The following is a 6,832-nucleotide window of genomic DNA, read 5'->3' as shown; positions in this document are numbered from 1 at the left end:
ATCTAACAAATTGTTCAGTTTCATGTATGTTGGGGGTGGGGGAGAGTTATTAAAGTACTAATAAAGAGTATTAAAGTACTTCATAAGAGATGATGCAAGAACGAATTCTGGTGATCGGAAACTCTTGCTAGGGTGTCTACAGGAAGAAGTCCAAAATGTCAAGATGGCAACTGCAACCACGTAATAGAAGGCCTACCCCCTTTTAATGTGAATTGCACCACCATCTTGATTTTTTTGACTACCCCTGCAGACACCCCTGACTATTGCTCAACAGAAATTCTGAAAACGTTTAAGGAAACTTAAAAATATCACTGTACCTTGGAGGGGGATTGCAAAAAAACTAATGGTAGCCCCCTGGAACACCTCCATTGGACTGTAGTTGAATGTGGGTATCATACAGTCTTCAACCATTTCTGGCTGGTGGGCAGTCCAGAATTTTGAGAGCATCTGATGGGCACCTCTCCAAAAATGTCTGTCCGTGAGTTTGGTCTTGCTATTCACAAAACAGCTGCAACAAGAAATCTGTTTTTCCTCACCTTCATCCATGGCCTCTTTATCACTCTGGCTTCCCTTATCTCCCCACCCCAGACAGATGGGCAGTGTTCCAAACAAAGTGCTGGACTGCATCCATCCCACATTTTCATTTTCTGTGAAAGTGTAAGTGTCCCTTTCAGAGCCCAGAGGTATTACTGGAAGTGAAAATGATGCTGGAAATAGGATGTTAGCTCTGGAATGCCTGTCCATGGCAGCAAACTCAAGTTTGTGTCCACAGCTGTACTGGACAATAGTTACCATTCCCATCTTAATTTTTTTCTTTACCTCAATATTTTGAATCTTTCAGATACTGTGGGTCACTTCCACAGTAGTGCTTTATAGCAGTTTCAAGTCCGACAACTTCCCAGGTAGACCAGACAGGAAACACAACCAGATGAGCTAATTCTACTTTATTGTACTGCTACATTAACAGAATCTTGCAAGTTTGAAAGTACAAATCTCCCGCCATCTCTCTTTACAGCCTGATAAGTTAGGGCAGATCCTAAGTTTTTTCTGTCTGTTATGCAGCTGTGGGCTTCTCCCCCTTTTATCTGATTGTTCCTAGGTAACATCTCTTCCCCTCATCTCTGAAGGTCATTCCCACATACCATTACGATGTCCTCTTTGTTGCATCACTTAGCTACTCCAACTTCACACCATTCCAACTTCCTATTTTATTATAGTTAAAAAATAATACGGGAGGGAAGGATTCATAGGCTCTGGGGACACTGGGGAACCTAAAGGTACAGCAACCTATCCAGAGTTTATGAAACCACCTAGTTTCAATGTCTGCCTGAAGAACCTGCAGTATGACAAGTGGAAAGATTCCAATGAATGGGTACAACCAAATGGTGGTTTGGACAAAGTCCTCCACAGTGTAACAGGGACTCAAGTAAAACTGAGCCCTGTGTGTATTTAGCTTCTTAGCTATCTATTGTGAAGGTCATTGTGACCTGCCATTCTGCCCTTTTCATCATCCTCTTCTATCAACACTTTTTGAAGTTGCTTTGTTAACTCCTATAGACTCACTCCATGGCTGTGATTCAACAGGGCTGCTTATCACTAGTCAAACTGGTGAACAGAATGGTGAGTGTCACTTTGATTCTGACATTTGGAAATTCTGATTGCAATAATAAATTATGCAATGTATGTAATTTTACATCAGTTCTACTCACTGGGATACTTAGGAAATCCAACACAAAGGGTGCATATTTGGGAAACATCTCTGGAATGCGTTGTCACATTTTCCATGGTTGCAAACCCAGGTTAAATGACTTTATTAAATGACTTTATTCTTCACATCAGCCTTGACAGAATTTAAATGACATCCTGAGTGGCAGGTTTTTAAAAAAGGAAAAACCTTTCATAATTTCATTTCTACCTGAAGTCAAGCTTTTAGACAGCCTTCCTCTGAAGGAATGCCAACTCTTGTTCAAAAGCATTAGTCTTATCAGAGTGTCCTTTGACTTGAACCAGTTTGTTTGCATTTTCTACCCTGGCACTGTACATGGCCAGAATCAGCAAATAAACACTGTTTCCATAAGTACCAATGAAGTAACAAAATTAACCACCTAGACCCCTTCACGGAGAACACTGAATCCTAAAAACTGGCAGACTTATGAATCACAACCTGCTCTTCTGACCATCCTCCCTCCCTCTTAATTTTTTTAGGAAATAGGTTATATGAATATTTTTCATTATTGTGCTTGGGAACATTAGAGGATCAAATGTTCATTCTTGCAGAAGCTCTTGGAGCAGCTTTCAGAAGCTAAGATCTATTCTAGATGTGAGCAGGAACATGAGAAGAATTTGAAGACCTTGGCAAAGGAAAGGGGTTGCATGGGCTTCTTTTTTCCCCATGAAAAATAACCATGTTCTCTCTCTCTCGCTCTCGCTCTGCTAGCTCTACAGACAGGAAGCCCCTGTCTCCACCAACACCTCCACCACAGCATGAGGTCCTTAGTTTGCTTGGCCCCAGACTTTGCATTAAATCTGCTTCTGCTCAACATTAGGTTCTGCACAACAGCCATGATCAAAGCAGCCACACAGACACATATACCCCCACTCCACACACACACACACTACTTTAAGGTCATATCTTCCACTAAAAAAATATTTATTTCTCAAATTTATACCACCGCCCATCTCCCCCCACCGGGAATGACTCTGAGCAATTAAAATAATTTAGTGCGTCCATACCCACATTATGAATAGGGTAGTAACTGGATAAATGTGCTCATTTAATAGTGGTTACAGGTTGTGATCACAAAGTTCCCTCATGGACATACTGAGTCCAATCTGGATCCTGCCCTGGCCTTCTCCGCATGTGCTGGGACTGCAGATTCCGTAACTGCGAACCAGCATCAAGATCACAAATGTGAAAAAGTCTAGCTAAAGTAGATTTGTCAGCATAATCGGATTATCTAGACCCCATTCAGTCAGATTTCAGGCCAGGATATGGGACAGAAATGGCATTGGTTGCACTTATGGATGATCTCTGGCGGGAGCAGGATAGGTGTAGTGCGTCCATCTGGGCTCTTCTTGACCTCTCAGCAGCTTTCGATACCATCGACCATGGTATCCTTTTCGGTCGGCTCGGAGTTGGGGGTGGGCGGCGTAGTCTTATGCTGGTTCACCTCCTTCCTCCAGGGCCGGTCCCAGTCGGTGGTGATAGGGGGGGAGAGATCCGACCCTCGACCTTTCCTTTGTGGGGTGCCGCAGGGCTCGGTCCTCTATCCTCTCCTATTTAACATCTACATGAAAACGCTGGGCGAGATCATCACCACGGGATCAGTATGCCGATGATACTCAATTGTATATCTCCATCCTGGGTGAGGTAAGTAATGCTGTGACTGCCCTCTCTCAGTGCCTGGGGGCTGTAGGGGTCTGGATGGGGAACAACAGGCTTTGGCTGAACTCTGGTAAGACAGAGTTGCTGTGGGTTAAGGGTTCCTCCGTATCTGGGACTTTGTCGTCTTTAGTTCTGGATGGGGTTGCACTGCCCCAGACAGACCCAGTGCGTAACCTGGGGGTCCTCATGGACTCACGGCTCCTGCTTGAAGAGCAAGTGGCAGCCGTGGCTGGAAGGGCCTTTGCACAGCTTCGTGTCATGCACCAGTTGCGCCCTTTCCTGGATTGGGAAGCCCTTCGGACAGTCACTCATGCCCTTGTTATCTCCCATATAGACTACTGCAATGTGCTCTACATGGGGCTACCCTTGAAGAGTATCCGGAAGCTTCAGCTGGCCCAGAATGCGGCTGAGTGGGCTATTTTTGGTGCACCTAGAAGGGCACACGTAACACCTTTGCTACGTGAGCTGCATTGGATACCGGTTTGCTTCCAGGTCCAATTCAAGGTGTTGGTTATCACCTTTGAAGCCCTACATGGCATGGGACCGGGTTACCTGAGGGACCGCCTCTTCCCCGTATCATCAGCCCATCCCACCCGCTCATGCAGAGAGGGCATGCTGCGGACCCTGTCAATGAGAGAATTCCATCTGGCGGGGTCCAGGAGGCGGGCCTTCTCTGCAGTAGCACCCGCCCTTTGGAACATCTTGCCCCCGGAGGTAAGGTTAGCCCCATCGCTTTTAGCCTTCCGGTGGAAGCTGAAGACCTGGCTCTGCCACCAGGCTTGGAGCAGGGCAGAGAATCGACATACTTGAGGTTGGCTGGTGCCTTGAAGTGCCCCTCCTACATGATGGTTGAAGAGATCATAGCCATCTAGATTTTATGAGCTGGGGTAGTTAAGAAATTGATTGGGTTTTTAATGGAATTCTATTGGAATTTTACTGTGTTTTTATTTGAGTTTTTATTGTATATTTATTCTGTGTTGTAAACTGCCCAGAGTCCCTCCGGTCGGAGGAGATGGGCAGTGACAAATTTGATAAATAAATAATGTTATACCATGTCCTGTTTAGTGCAGCAAAAAGAAGATGCTCTTTATTTAAGAGAATGGCATTACAAATCAGTCTATGTTATGTATTTGCAATTAATTAACCAATTAAATGTGTTTTATGTCAGTATTGCAAAGGTCCTCCAACTCTGCTGAAACACAAATGAAAACCAAAACCACCTAAATAATTAGGAAGCATTTTTCTCCTGAAGTTTTGTGCTTCCAGCTTCAACTGGTTCTTCTTGCTATTCACAAAGCCAGATTTGTTTGTGTTTTTTAAGGATTTCCAGAAGTGAAAATAGGAGCGCAAACCATTTCCATTCCCATTCCCACCCTCTACCCCCACCCTCAACAGCTGCTTTTTTTGGAAAACAAACTGGAAAAGGTAATGCCAGTTTTGCAGCTTTCATCAGCACAATCTCAAGGTGCCAAAGGCCATATACAACCTGTGGGTGCAGGTTATTTACTCCTATTCTAGAACTCCATGAAAAAAATCACAGCAATGTAAAATTTAACAGCTTGTAATTTTATAAAGTCTACCATAGGCACAGCACAGAAAAAAACCAGAAATGGGTCTTAATGCAAATTTTTAACAGAGGCCTCATAGATGAGAAAACTGAACTAATGTGTTTTTTGCAGAACTGTGATTATAGCCAAATCAAATGTTCTAAACTCTGTGGAGTGGAGTTCGGTCAATTTCTTCACAAAATCCCTAAAACCCAAAGGAAGGGGAAAATAACTAAAATATCAAGTATTGGAAGGAATAGGATAATGCTAATACCAAATGTAAATATTTTATCCAGGTATTTCTGTACAATAAGATCTACAATCCTGAAATACTGTTAATATATTCATAATATGTGTTAAAAAGCAAATACATTGTTTATAATCTGTGTATTTTGCATCTTGTCCTAATAAATCTTAATATTTACTGTACTGGCAAATGGTAAAAAAGGTGGTAAAAAGGAATAACATAATAAAGACCCAACGTTTCTGGTGAGTAACTGGTGAATGCCAGAAATATGCATCTCACAGGATTTGCCTTTATATCTTTGCCATTATTTATTTCATTTATTTATTGCATTTGTAGCCTGCCACAATTACAATTATCAGACTTTGCAAGTTAAGTGTCAAAAAGGTTTTGGATCATGAAGTCAGTTTTAGGTATTTGCATTCTGGCCATGGGAGAGTTTATCAAGAGCCATCAGAGATCAAACAAAACAGACAATGTTTAACTCCACCTTACATCCACTCTGACATACTGCTTTTGAAATGGAGTCCATTCATACATAAAGAAGGCCAGGAGTCTTCAGCTTGTGAGAATTACAGTACAAGTTGGCCAGTGCTGAATACACTTGTCCCACAAACATGAGTAACCAGCACAGACATCACCTATGCAGAAAGAAAGATTCTTCTCCTCCAGCTGGAGAATTGGTATAAAACTAAAAGCTTATTTTAAACAGTATTTTTAAAACCAAAACAAATAAGTAATATTATACACATACAACCACCAATTCCATCTAAGTCCCTGAGATTGAAACATTTTGCACAGGTCTAACAAAGGGAATATTTTTTTCAGGGCTGTAAATTTGATTGGGAAGGAAAAACACCTAAACTTACTACAGCAAATTAATGTGACTACAAGAACTGGCTATTGTCTTACTAAGGTGTGTAAACAATTAGAAGGAATCACCTTTTCCAAATAATAAATTTGTTTATGCCTTTTAATAAAATTTGTTAGTCGGAAAAGGTGCTACCATACTCAGATGTTTTGTCACCATAGACACACAGCTTTCCTCCTGTGAGGTGTGTAAACATGCTACAATGAACCCCAAACTCTCTCAGATTTGGAGAAGGGGGAAGGAACAGCCAGCACCAGCCAGCATAACTGACTATGAGGGATACTAAAGATTTTCATCCTGGACAATCACATGTTATTCTTCCCTGGCCTAAAAAAAAATGCTTGCAGGAAGTATAATGAAATTTACTGGGCTGGGCTGATGGGATGGCATCTTTTCCCTGAAGGCATTTGTTCCAAAAACCCTTTTTCTTTTTTCAGTCTTAAGAGGGAGGCACAGGGAGCCTCTGAGTGAAAACTGGCAAAGGAGAGGCCTCCTCTTACAGCTTGCGAAGTTTCCATGTCAATTCCCCCCTTGAGACGGAGAAGGGGATGAAAGGAGGATGGTGGGGTGGGGGGGAGCCCACAGTGGTTGCTGTGCAGAGAATAAAAAGGGCCCATTCAGGAGAGAGACTGACTGACACCGGCAGCTTCTGAAGCTGAGCTTGCTCTCTTTCAAATCTGCAACTTTGTCGTGAAGCACTCTTTCTCTGGACACTTGAGGCTTCAAGGTTTTTGCTTTTCGTTTGTTGGGTGGCTATTAGTAATTAATCATTTGCTCTTCCCTGT

The sequence above is a fragment of the Candoia aspera genome, chromosome 6 (genome assembly GCF_035149785.1).
Source record: "Candoia aspera isolate rCanAsp1 chromosome 6, rCanAsp1.hap2, whole genome shotgun sequence".
NCBI classification, from domain to species: domain Eukaryota; kingdom Metazoa; phylum Chordata; class Lepidosauria; order Squamata; family Boidae; genus Candoia; species Candoia aspera.
This window is presented reverse-complemented; position numbering follows the sequence as displayed.